The sequence below is a fragment of the Topomyia yanbarensis genome, chromosome 2, assembly GCF_030247195.1.
Source record: "Topomyia yanbarensis strain Yona2022 chromosome 2, ASM3024719v1, whole genome shotgun sequence".
Taxonomy (NCBI): Eukaryota; Metazoa; Arthropoda; class Insecta; order Diptera; family Culicidae; genus Topomyia; species Topomyia yanbarensis.
The window spans coordinates 333,758,094-333,772,927 of record NC_080671.1 but is presented as its reverse complement, the minus strand read 5'-3'; the positions used below and the strand labels follow the sequence as shown (position 1 = coordinate 333,772,927).

At 36.1% G+C, this 14,834-nt stretch overlaps 1 protein-coding gene across 2 annotated transcripts in view; it reads left to right on the top strand.

Annotated features, from left to right (window-relative positions):
- The window catches only part of LOC131683959 (nucleoprotein TPR), a 600,452-nt gene that overhangs the window by 499,132 nt on the left and 86,486 nt on the right, over positions 1-14,834 (top strand). The gene's annotated exons all lie outside the window — the stretch shown is intronic.

The following is a 14,834-nucleotide window of genomic DNA, read 5'->3' as shown; positions in this document are numbered from 1 at the left end:
TTAACCCATTTTTGCGCTTAGGTTTTTTTATCCCATTTCTGCTCTGACTGGTACTTAAAACCGGTTTTGCTCTTAATAAAACGTATACCACTTTTGCTCGCAGTGAATTTTTAACCCACTCTTGCTCTCAGCCTCTCAATTGTAAATCTGTTATGTATTTGTGTTTTTTTTCTTTCCGGACATCACACTCAACCCTCTGAAATGAAGTCCTAAGAGATTTTTTTTATATTCTGAATAAATAACTCCAATCACTTTACCTCATAACGAATAACAGCAGACAAAAAAACTTCCTTTAAAATTCTTCAGATTCCCACAAGAATGTCCAAGTCAGTTGATGTGCCCAGAATATGTAGCTTTTTATCGTTGAATGTATTGGACATTTCAATCAATCTCTTACATTTTAATGTAAGAGATTGTACACCAGTAGCGCTCTGAAAGTGGCGCTTTATATAATCATTCCGTCTGATGATCGGTAAACTTTCCATCAAACTTCGTAGAGTTGTATTGTCCATTTGGAAACGTACACTGAAGCGTATATCTTCAGTCTTTTTTGAGAATAATTTTCCAAGATTTTCATTCAGCTGTAGTGTTATCAAATCTCCTTTCGAACAATGTGACTCTCCAGACATGCAGTATGTTTCGCATACTCACACACGAGACTACCTGTTTTGGTTATTGTGCAACTTTTTTTGGTCACCTAACGGCCCATCTTGTGAGATCTCTTTAAATATGTATTGTGGTTTCTCATTTTATTCGATAAACTACCTGAACCGTCATCGATTATCTCACCACATCAATATCGAACAAAGTATTGTATTTGCTAGTTTCTGAGTGGAAACAGCACGCAACTGTCCTACACTATTGTCAACGATTCGGTTATAATTTGGTTCCGAGTTTCTGATTGAATTTTGGAGTATGGCGAAAACATTTCCAGGAAACTTGTTATAATGCTGATGGGAGATGGTGGAATACTTTCGACTATCGTAGTAGAAGACACACTTGCCATGTTTTTGACTGGTGAACTATTTTCATTTATTGTGATAGGCATTGGTTCTATGACACTGCTGCAGGTCGATAGCACAGAACCGGTTGTATTATGGAATTCGACAGATTGATAGCTCAATCGGCACACCTTACCGGTTATGCTGCTACCCGATCCTCTTGATCTTGGCTCGTCCACCCATACACCAAACGCTTCGTAGAGTTTCTTTATAACCAGCTTGGACTTGATAAATATCCTTATAATCTTTTGTGGCCTTCCATTTTTGAACTGGATTATGAACGAGATGTGAAGCAAACTTTCCAAAAATCCGATCTAGGCATGTATTGGAGATATTCCATAATGTAACGCATCAATTCTCGACGAAAACCCTTTCGCAAACTGCTCTTTATCACACATTTGATTTGGAGAAGCGCCACAAATAGGACAACATTGCATTGAAGCCGTGCCGGTAATGAAAATGTTAAAATTTTGACATCGATCATACTCGTGATAAAATCGAACACTTCAGTGACAAATCTTTCATTGGCCAGTTCCAATTTCATGAACTTCAGATTGCTAAACGCCTTTTCGATTTCCTGTTTCGTTCTAGGAACAATTTCTTTCGTCTCTTTCGTAAATTCCAATACGATTGGTCTACAGAAACGGACACTGTGAGGTATTTGGTTAAACCCGAGTATCGGCTCTTATTGCGACAATAAAATTTAATTTTCACGTGACAAGTTTTGTTTCACCCACAAAATATCCTGCGTTTATGCAATGCTCATGTCTCGCTGGGACATCAGCATTGCTCAAAAATGCAAATCAACATTGCGCATAGCATATATACAGGACATTCTGCACGTAAAAAAGCATTGTCGCTAGGTGTTCATTTTACCACCACCACTTGTTCACTATATCCAGACGCTATAAACATTTGTGGACATGTTTTGAAGTCAAAACTAACGGTTGAAAGAATATGTCAGTGTCCAAGTATTTTAACCAATTGTGTACAATCTATCTATCTATCTCTAACAATAAGCAAGGTGATTGTAGCATCTCAATCACTAATTACTTAGAAAATGATGACTTTTCTTAACATGTTAATATTACCATTTACTATTCATTAGGGTGTCTCAAAAATATCTATTTCATCGGAATCGTTCATAACCCTTCTGTATATTAGTTTTCGTGCTCTAGATATTATCACTTGTTAAAAGAAATTTTCATTGTACTTTAGGGTGACTCAAAAATAATAATTTTATTGGGATAGTTCTTAATTTTTTAAAGGAAATTTTTGCACGCTGAATTCCTTTGGGGTGGCTCAAAATTAAGTATTTTGTCTTTACGAGTGTTTAGGCCAGTCAAGAGTAGATTAACAAATTCGCTTCAACTGGGTTTCACTTTACTACCATAGTAACGCAATGATAAACGCAGATAGAAGTTCCGAGCAGTGTTACCAATAGGAAGCTATTCGTTTACAACTCGAGCTGAATACTGCATACATTTACTACTGTATTGTACTGAATTTACCGCCAAATCTCATCTGTTCTTCTAAAAATGTATCTTAGCTATAAAAGCAGCAACTACATTGTACTATACACAGTCCACTATATACAATTCACGAAACCAGTCGGTGTTTATGGCGCGTTTCACTATCTCTAAATATAATAGTTTAGTTTATCGTTAAAACCGTGCAGTGCTACTCGTTCAAATGATGCTTCCGAAAAACAAAGACTTAGTGACCATGCGCGTAAACAACGAGTTTAATTATTTTTTTTTCAATAGTAGCTGAATTTATATTCAACTTTGAAACGAATTGATTTACACCTTATTATGGTGCTTCAGAAGGGAATATTTAGTTTTTACGGATCAAATAAGATGCGTTCGAATAATTGTGGAACGTAAAATTAATTATTGGGTTACTTGATATGAAAAATATTTTTTCTTTAACTTTTTAATTAAATATTTTGAGCGTCTTAGTTTACTGATCAACAGGATGGATAACGAATTTTTTACAGGTGTTTTTAAGTAACTTAGGTCACTTATTTCATAGTTTAAATGAAACAATTATTAAGTACCGTTTTTCGTGTATATAGTTCATTTCAAAATGATCTTATTTCATTTGTGTACTATCGCTTACCCTTAAGATAAATCAGTGTTGCACAAATTTTAATCAAACTAGTTTTACCAAATGTCTATAGCTCAACTGTGTTCACTCAATTTGACAGTTACTGCGTAAGTTCTCAAGAAATACTTCCAGGAACATTTATTGACATATTTAAATAGGTTGAATATATTTACTGCATTTTAAACATTCTTAATACCTTCACACTCTAAAAACTACTCTTTCCACTAGGCTCGTTTCCCTTGGCCACTAGTAAAATCCTCGTTGATAAGGCTCTCAAATCCATTTGAAAGTTGTGCTTGTATTCGTGGCATTATTCTAGCTATAAAATAATTACTCAAATTTATTATCAGTTATAACCATGCGTCTCCATTCACAATTTTCTTAAATTTTTACTGCTTATCGCACGTTTTCGCAAAACTACCAAAGACTCGTTTTAAAAAGAAAATAAAAAGCTTTATCATGATTATAGTGTGATCGCGGGCATTCACGGGCGTCGTTGTTATCGCATTGGAAGTTCGAATTCAATAAAAGTTGATGGCAAACAGTTATCAAATCTAATGACTTATTTTTGGTGATTTGACGATGTAATTTAATCACATGAAAAATTTTGGTGAAGTAATCATAAAATCAACCGTTTCTTCTAAAAACGAAAATAATCGGATGCAGTTCCTATACACACTAACACACTTAAGTTATGCCTTACAAAAAGCTGTCAAAATTCATTTGACTTCGTATTTCTGAACGTCATGTGGTAAAATTTCGAAAATTTATCGTGAGATGGCTGAATTGTAAGTGTTTAAAACCGAACCACTTTCGTTGCATACCATTTTTCTTGTATTTGCAAAGTGCATCCCCATACCGAAAACAAAGACGTAGTCCTACCTCAAAATAAGTGCTACTGTTATTTAAAGCCCATAATTGGCCAAATAGTTACTTTGTAGTTGTGCTAATAATGGAGCATAGCCTTCAGAACGTAGTGGGGCATTTTGTCCGGAGTTGAGCTGTTGTGAAAATATGAATAATTATATACGCAACCTCCATTTACGAACCAAACCGGGGGTTCGTAAATTGAATTAATTCGTAAAAAAAGTGTTCGTTATTTGGGACTTTCGTAAAAAAGTTCTCTTCACATTCTTATTAAAATACGTTGGTTGAACAATATTCTCAATAATCCTTACAATATGAGTATTTTTGAGAGGGGCTTGACAAGTAGATGATGAAAATGGATAATTGGAACCTTTTTGTAATCCAAGATGACGACTTCCGGTTGAGCAATATTGACGATTCCCCTTACAATATGGGTATTTTTGAAACGGGCTTGACAATTAGATGTTGAAAATGGAAAAATGGGTCCCTTTTGAAGTTCGAGATGGCGACTTCTGGTTTAGGTAAATTCTCCATAACCTCAACAATATGAGTATTTTGAATAGGGTTGACGAGTTTTGTAATCCAAGATAGCGACTTCTGGTTTAGATAAATTTTCTAAAGCCCTCAAGAATATTAGCAATGGCTCAAGATATTACGTCATGTCCGTCAATCCGATTCCAAAAATACCCATATTGTGGAGGTTATAGAGAATTTTTCTAAACCGGAAGTTGCCATCTTGGGTTACAAAATAGATCAAGACATCGATTCCCGTCTTGCACTCGTCAACACCATTCTGAAAATACCCAAATTGTCGAAACCGGCAGTCAACATCTTGGATTTCAAAAGACTTCAGACATCGCTCTCCCTAATTAACTCGTTAACTCCATACCGAAAATACCCAACTTTTATTAGTAACAGTTAGCTAAGAATATGTAAAATTGTATACAAATTCTCACTCTAACCATTTTCTACGAACTTTGTTCTTTACGAAAGATTTCGTTATTTCGAATTTAGTTCGTAAGAAAAGTTATGTAAATCCAATTTTACGTAAAAAAGAGTTCGTAAATGGAGATTTCAGTGTATTGTTGTTTTTCAGCATATAGACTTAGAATTCATGATTTGATACTACACACTTAAAGGGGACGGGTATAGCGTAATTGGTAAATCGATTGCCTTGTACGCAGCTCACATGGGTTCGATTCCCATCACTGCACATAGGGTTAGAGTTATGCCAAAACTTGTAAAATTGCATTATTAGGTAGCAAAATACGTCACAATGTTGTTTACGTCAAATGTAATTTTCTTTTTTCTAAGGGTGTATTATTAGTCACGTTTTAGCGTTTCAGATTATTCTGGGATCTAAGAAATAGAAATGAGGCATTTTGGCCCGGTAGGGCTAGTTATGACGACCGAATTGATCAAATGGGCGCTTGAAAGTTTTGCTTTGTATAAAAATATACGGAAAATATGGATGAAGCACAAGATTTGCTATTGGGTTGCATCCAAACATGCCAACCCTTTGCGTAGCTTACACATTTGTGTTCAAACAAAAACTTCACTGTCAAAAGTGAGTCTGATAATGTCAAAGAATTTGTTGCATTTTTCCACAATTGTGGTATTTTAATCAGGGCACTAACTGAACATTGCAGACTCAATTATCACATGGCTACTCTTCAGCGTTGCTGAGTATTATTCATGCGATCTTTGTGAATCCGATTACGGAACTTTATATCGTTTGATATGTAACTGCTCTCTAGTAAAGCGATTGCGTATCCGAATTTTTGGTTTTCCGTACATAGGTGAACCTATGTACAGGGAGCTAAAACCGAAGGATATGTTATTGTTGCTAACCCAGTGTTGTAAAAAGCTATAGGCTTTATTAGTAGGGTTCATTAACCCTTAGTGAGATAAAAATACAGGCAGTTTATTGTTTTGTCTTGTGATTTTATAATATTATTTTTCCTTTCCTTGTCTTTTTCTTTCATCTCCTCTCTCCATCCCATCAGGAATGACGACCGACATGACAAGGCACAAATCTATGAATCACCGGGGGAACGTGCCAATCGAGCTAAAATTCTCTGGCACCTGGTTTCAGAACCCTCAAACTTTGCACAGTCATTTGAAACCATAGAAAGAATTCAGTGCTGAAAATGACCTATGACACTGCTTTAATGGTTACCCTACTAATATCTCAACAAAAGTTTTTTCTTAGTGGCCCCGTCTGCCATCCCTCGAAAGACACACATAATTTACAGATATGTCACGCGAACCGATCCAGCTACAAACCATCGCCGTAGCTCAACATCGCAGCTGCTGCCCGGAGGCGGCAGAAAAACAAACAAAATCTACATACCCTGCTAAAAGGCCGGTTAAAATGCGTGTAATGTTTTTATTGGCCTTTCAGCGTGCTTGATTGGACGGACCTACCGTTTTCCCATACAAATCACTACTTCCCCAAGCCCAAACTGCTAAGTGTGCTCTATTGGATAAGCTTGACCGATGATTTATTTTTCGCTTCGCCTTCGCCGTGTTAGGTTGGTTGCGAAGCAGAAAAATGTTACACCATCCATCAGGGGACCCCTTGGGTTTCCTCACCCCGCTTGGCACTGACTGACCGGCTGCCGCGCCGTTGCAGTTTTGCGTGAGAACAAACAAATCTTTTCAAACAATTAGCGATCGATTTTGCGCTGCTCTTGATTGGAAACGGTTTTGATTCAGCCTCGCACCGTGTGGACACCATTAATCACCGGCCACCATGCGGTGTATTGAAGAGCTTTAGACAACCACTCGGTCGGCACTGACTGGTGTACTACTGAGCGTTTTTCACGTACAGTACAGGGCGGGTGATCAGATGGAATCGTTAGAGTGCAGGAAAAAAAAACACAATCGTCGAAGGCTAATGACTCCAAACAGCTCGAGCACCGGAATGACTAAATTATGACTAATCCCATGCGCAGATTACGGTTGCGTAAAATGTTCTAGCTGTGATCGATCGACCCGTGGGGCAGTGCAGGGCTAACGATCGTGGCTTAGGTATCCACTGTCAGCGTCCTTTGCTGCGGTTAGACGGTATAATGAATAGAGCACAAACGCAAATGGTTCTGGGAGTAATCGAATGATGATTGGTCTCGACGTTTGCGAAAAAATACGAGTCGATTAACTTGTTTTTCTCTTAATAAAGGATTGATACTAGTACCCAATACAATTCGTTTCAAAATCAGTGGTTTAGTGATAATTGTTTCATAAGACACCCGGAAAGTACATACGTTCAATTTCGAATTTCATGCACCAACTTGCAACCAATCTATAGTAAATAGTCAGCTGTTTTCCTCACCTGTGCATAATAAATTCACTTTTCATACTGTTCTGAACCGCAATCGTCAAATGGCCATTTTTCGCATTTATTTATGTATCTTTCAATCTTATAACAGACCACCAATTGCACTGCCTTCAATTGGTTAGTGTCCACTTTGCTCACGGCATCGGTCGCGAAATTGAGTCATGCAATTACGCGTCGCCGGAGTGTTGCCATATGTAGAAATGCTTTTCTTTTTTGTTCGATTATAGATATTTTAACCTTAGGGACATTCGCCTCTTTTGTCTTTAGAAAAATCTCTAACCCTACGTGTGGGATTGGAATCTAACCCAGGCAAGCTGCGTACAAGGTAATCGATTTACCAACTATGCTATCCTCGCCCCATGTTTTTTTCTTTCTTTTCGAGAAGCTATCAGATAGCGTAAACAGTCGAAGCTGTCAAAATGACGTAAATAACTTTGTTGAAATATTTAATTTATTTGGCCCGGCCCAATGTGTTAGCTTCACTGAGCCTTGGCTTTTTTGACAGTCTGTTAAGTAATACCATCCTATTTTTGCAGTAATCTCAAACATTTATTTGGTCAACGTAAACATATCGCGCAGTGGTTTTTTTGGCGAAAATGCGCGAAAGCGGCAAAGCGTACAGCAATGATGTCGTCTGGGATGTTTTATGATGATCCAAGACCTTTATTGTGATGATATATTAATAGCGATTAATTCCCCTTGAATTGTTATATTCACTATAATATTTTTCAAAATATGAAAAACAAAAGGAAGCCTTTGTTAATGTCAAAGAACTTATTTTTGTAAACATCTTTTCTGAAGACCAAAAATCTATATTTTCAATACACTTAAAGTTGCTGACCGCTGTTTGTGAATGACCCCTTGAAAGCTTTTGTTAAAATTAGCAAAAGTTTTAAATTGCTATTAGAAATGCTACATCCTTTCAATAGAGTTCACTCCAGTAGAGTTATAGATTTGAAAAAAAAACTTTTGTTTTTCAAAAAATGTCAAAAATCTTCTAAAATACTCGAGAAAAGAAAATTTTGCAATTTACACGGTTTCTGCTTTTATTCCAAGACCTTTTGCCTTTTACATAGAAGATTTTTGGAAAAATTGAAACGACGATCTTAAAGATTCCTTCTGGCACACACTTCGACAATCTGGTTGCTTTTGGAACAGTACTAACGAGTAGACGCTAAGTATCCATGTCTGAGGCCATTTTCAAAACCAAGATGGCGACTTCCGGTTCAGTGGAAGTGACTAAAACCCAATCAATATGGATATTTTTTGAACTGAATTAATGAGTGGACGTCAGATATCGATGTTTAAGGCCATTTTGAAAACTAACATGGCGACTTCCGGTTCAGTGGAATTCTCTAAAACCTAATCAATGTGGACATTTTTGCAATATTCTTGATGACGACACCAAATATCAATATCTGAGGTCATTTGGAATACCAAGATGGTGATTTCCGGTCTAACGGATTTCTCTATAACCCAATCAATATGTGTATTTTTGGAACGGGTTTTACGATTAGATGCCAAATATCAATGTCTGAGGCCATTTCGAAATCCAAGATGGCCACTTCGGTTTAATAAAATTTTCAATCACCAAAACAATGTGAGAACTTTTGGAATGGCGTTGATCAATATATACCGAATGTCAATTCCGGAAGTCATGTTTTGATTCAAAATGGTGACTTCTAGTTTAGTGGGCATCGCAATCATCTTAGTAATACAGCGAAGACCCGATTTTATTATTCCCCCTGATATTGACAGTTTTTTTTATTCGATTTTTAGCCTCGAATGAAAATTCGCTCGATGAGCTCTAGCAGATGAACTAACTCAATTTCGAGTAAATCTATTCATGAGCACAACTTTCTTATTTTATAAAAGTAGAATATACAAAAAATGTATCTTTTTTACACTGGATATTTATACCAAATAATCAGAACCATCTTAGGTGTTAAAACGACGTCAGCCAGGTATGGGAAAAATACATTCGAAATTCATTCCACTGCATTCATCTTCTGACATATCTCATGCTACCAGTTGCTGTGTTTGTTTCACGCAGTGAACGCCAGGAAGTATACACTGAGCATGTCGCAAAGCTCATTCGCGAAAGCAGCTGTGCGGCACTCAATTAACTCCCGTTTATTCTAAATCTGAGAGCCTCTCATTCTCTCAATATTTTCTAATGGGATTTTCGATTGATTGACACCGGTGTAGTGGAGTGCACTGGAACTGCACCATTTTTGCACTTTCTAGCAGAAGTGCAGAAAACTGGGTATGGTCCATTGACACTTCTGCTAGAAAGTGCAAAACCAGTGCACGCCACTAACCGGTGCACATCAATCGAAAATCCCATAAGAATGATGTTTCGATGTGAGTGAATCAGATTGAAATATTCTTGAGCGTTTTTTGCAAAAAGACATATCTACAATGAGTGATTCTCATTTTTTTTTATTTCGATTAGAGAGGTTTTAACCTTAAGGTCATTCGCCTCTTCGGGTTAGAAAAATCTCTTATGAAAAATTTCTAACCCTATGTGTGAGGTCGGGATTCGAACCCAGGTGCGCTGCGTACATGGCAATCGATTTACCAACTACGCTACGCCCACCCCCAGTGACTTCCATTGTTTGCATAATATGCTAGTCAAAACCACCACATTTCGATATGTACTGTAAAATAAGTGAAAAGTGCTATAGTGACGCCGTAAAAATCGAAAAAGAAAGTAAACAACAGCCCCGATCAGAAATTCACATCAAAATTATATCAAAATAAGATATTATATCACGGCAAAATATATATCTCTGTTTGATATAAAATATAGCTGGATAGTTGTTAAAATATCAAGTTTTTATACCAAGAAAATGTATCGGTTATATCTTATTATATCTCAGTCTTTTTCAGTATAATGTATTTTGGTTGTATCTTGGTTTGATAAATATTTATATCACACAAACGGATATTTAAGATAGTTTATATCTAATTGAGTGCAGAAAATATAACTGAAAATATTAGAATTTTATCACAAAAATCATTTTTTAAATTATTTTTAATTAATAAATCAAATATTTTCTTGTGAAAGATAATTCATTATTCTCTTTAGTACAAGTGTCTCTCAAAAAATGTGCATTTAATTTCCCTGTGTTACTAATTTTATAATTTTTATTACCGACGCAGCTACTTGTTAGAACTCGCAGTTAGTTCAGCATATAATTTTAAAATTTGTTCATTTATTTTTTCGAAGGCGTTCCTGTTTTTCACTTCACATCCTTCACAGTTTTAAGGGACCATGCATAAATGACGTAGCATTTTTTGAGTGATTTTTAACATCCCCCTCCCCCATCGTAGCATTTTGTCACAAACCTCTAAATACCCACCTGGTAATTACGTAGCTTGACGGTAACTCCCCCCCCCCCCCTGGACCCCGTAAAAATAAAAAAAAACGATGTTAGATGAAACGGGTAAGATTGTCGTGATATCAGGTCAACCCCTATTCCCCTTTAAAAAAAACCTACGTAGCATGACATGACCCCCTGTCATCACACAACATCACAAAATACAAAACTCCCCCTCCCCTATATAATGCTACGTCATTTATGGATGATCCCTTAAAATGCATGTTCCTATTCTTTCGTATGTTCTTCTCTCTTTGACTCTTCTTTAGTAGTTTACCTGCACTTGTTACAGGTTTTGCTTCCATTCCTGCTCTTTCAGCTTGTCATATGCCGAAACCTATCTAATCAAATCTTTAAAACTACTTGCTGCTTCGTGGCACTACATCGGAACATTTTCTCTGTTGTGATCTGTAATCATAGAGTAGCTTTACAAAGCGTACATTATCTTATGTATTTACATTCCAACATATGACAAGACAAGACCACTAGTAATGCGATTTGGAGCCAGTTCTTGGGAGGATCCATCTCTGGTGATATCGTTATAGCTTTGCCAAACTGTCTTGGAAAGATAATATTTTGTTGTACATACTATGTTTAAAAGATACGATATGGTTGATATAAATATGATATATTATTTGATATAATTATTGACAAATCAAAACATGATATAATTTTAATTTAGTCTTAATTCGTTCCAAACGACATATATCAAAATTATATTGTTATATGATATAAATATCAAATCAAAAAATAATTTTGATATTTTCTTGATATGATTTTCTGATCGGGGCCCGGGGACAACTTGACAGCTCCCATATATTGAACTCATAAACAAATTTTATGGTGATTTGGTGATGTCATGGCGGTTCGAACGGAGCAAAATTTGAAAAAGGCGCATCCCATTTATTAATTTCCATATCTGTAAAAAATAAACAATTGAGGCATTTCTGTTATCAAATTTATTTCGCAGTTCAAAATAGAAGCTATCCTCATTCCACCATACCTAAACAGAAACATAGATTTCATTTTGAATTTAAAAAATCCAAAATGAAATGAATTCGATTTTCAGAAATACAAGAAGATGACTTTCAAAATCAAGCCACTTCCACTTATATTGGAATTTCAGAAAATCTTCCGGATCAAATCAACATCTCTCCAGTCATGAAATCCTCCGGTAGATGCCAGAATAATTCTGAAGGGATCCATAGCATAGCATAGCAAAAACGACCGCACTCATAATGGGTGGCTGATACAGTGAAAACTTTTTATACAATAATAGGGGAACTGGGGGTAAGCCCGACACCCCACGACTTTTCCCAGATATCAAATTTTGAATTATACAATAATGACAGGATATTATTAGTACGATTATTTTTGGCATTCCGATACACATCGAGGCCATATGAATTCATTAAACGTCAACGAAATGAACAAAACAAGCGAAAGCAAAGTTGATGCGCTTTTGGATGTTATTTTTAGTTGATACATTTTAAGGTTTTAATAACACAAAAGCTTTGAAAATAACCAGTTTTTGTGTCACACATTCTATTCTACTCTCCTTATCGTTATTTGTGTGTATTGAAGATAAATTTGAGTATTTCAATACTGTTAATTGAACATTTAACAGATATGTGCGCTGTTGGGGTAAGACCGACAGTTTTTGGATAGGGCAAGACCGACACGGTGCTTAGATGACTGGGTTCGTTTCTGATTCGATACAAACGACTGGGTACATTTGTTGTGTTCAATTATACTATAATTACGTCATGTTAATGATTGAAATACACGGAAACTATGCTTTTTTGCATTTTATTGCATATTATCTCAAGCCGACCAAAAAAAAAAATTAAGAATTAAATTGAACGTGATTCATAGTTATATTACAAAAAGAAATGAAAAGTATAATCAAATATGAGATTTTGAAATGAAATTGATGAAAAATTTTCATTGACCGTCGGATTATTGATCAACAGTGTTCCGAAAATCACAACACGAACCGGATAGCTTACTATGAAGCGTGCGTCACTTTTAAGTGAATGAGTCCTAGTAACAGCGTATATAATCTGCTTGCAGAACAGCTCTTCCTCGTTAGAATGGCTATATAAGTGGCAATAAAGCTCGAAAGAATTACTTGAGAAAACCTGTACCATAATATAAACCATACGTTAAACATTATTTATTCATAACACCACGCATTCGAATGCTCTTCCTCTTGCTACGCGATGAAACTACAGAAAGCATACGTTTGCATCACACATACTCATAAACACATAATTGCACTTTATCACACATACACAATACATTTTTAATGGAAAAAAATGGACAAAAAGAAAGTTCAAAGGGGGGTCGCTCTTGCCTCTTTGGGGTGTCGGTCTTACCCGCAGCGTTTTTAAAATGTATTTTTTCTCCATTTTTTTGGCAACCAATAATTTTTAATGAATTCAATTTTTTGAAACGCTCAAAAAATTATATTTTGTTAAGAACCACCTAAACAAGGATTATGTACAGAATATACAATTTTAGGAGCTTTGTGAAATTTTAGAAAAATTATTGCGCTTAAGGTGTCGGACTTGCCCCGCGGTCCCCTATAGTTCTCTGCACCCCTGGCCATGTCCTTACGATCGCCAAAAGGAACGAAATGTTAGTTGAATACCTACTTAAGAAGATGCGGGAAACCCACACAATCTCCATCGGCATTACGGATGTTAGAATTGGTTAGTAGGGAAGGATGTGGGTTTGGAGTGATTTAAATAATATTCAACTAAATGAATAATAAAAATTAATTATAAATTAGATTGATCTCACCAAATTCACTTGGCTGGTCTGTAATAGGTACAGACTTCAGGAACCACCGTTATGCTAAGTTTTTCCAAGTATCCGCTTAGATGGTATACCGCAATAATATAAAATATTTCAATGAAGTTGACGAAGAAGGCATCGATGATAATCCGGGTGGCTGGTCTGAGTGACAACCACCAGACCAATACCGATGCTGACATTTTCACTAAGCTGAGTATATTATTATGGAGACAGTTAAACACAACCGATTCGAATGCGTAATAATAGCGCACTTTTTAAATTTTCTCAGTGCGATAAAAAAAAACCAAAAATTGCAGTACCAAGACCTTTTTTTGCTGAAAAACGTGATAGTTTAAGAAATCACGTCCAAATGAAGCAAATACACCAGAATAATAGGAAAATTTAAAAAATGCGTTTCAATTTTGTTATTGAAAAAACTGACGGGAACGAAAAAAATATACGTGACCGACGCGTACGCCTACTGCGATCAGAATCCTGCTGACGGATTCCAGTTAGGGATAAATTTATTCTCTAATAAGTTTTCTTTATCCTCATTTTGGAATACGCCTTTTCTATATGTTGTTCTAGCCGCATTGGCAACGCTCATAGCATACGTAACGAAACACGCTTTTCTCTTGAAACTTTTTGTTTCGTTGTTCGTTGTACTCGCACAGAGAAGGCATACTAGCGCCACCATCAAATCGGTGGTACATATATGAAACAAGCACTATCTGTCAAGTTGTCCCTGAGTTGGTAAACAAAGAGAGTCACTCATTGTAGATATATCATTTTGAATAAAAGCTCGAGTATTATTGTCTTGGTTTTCGAGCCACTCGATGAGTCTAATCTTGATTCAATCATTGATTCGTTCAATCGGTTCTCTATCCTTTGTAGAAGTAATACATGGATAGATTTATGATTAGAAAAATGTACAAAGGCAAAATTGCTCAAGAGGTAGGTTTTTTAGTTTTTACATACGCAAGCTTATCGTTTAATGGCTAGCGTGACCTACGAGTCACTGACTTTATTTCATCTGTATCATGTTGAAGTATTTTTTACCATATGTGTTATCATTAATCTATCTGTCTTTTGTACAGTTAAAATATTATCGTTACAGTTGAAAACAGGAAAATCCAACCAGCGACAATCGTTTTCTCTCTTGTTCAGTGCTAATTCACGACGTCGCGCGAACTAAATGCGAACTACTTCCGACGTGATTCCATTGTTCAGAACCAGAGAAAATACGATTGTCCCTGGTTGGATTTTCCAGTTTTCAACTGCAACCAGAATATTAAACAATGGCTCTGGATATCATGACGAACATGAAATTCAAGG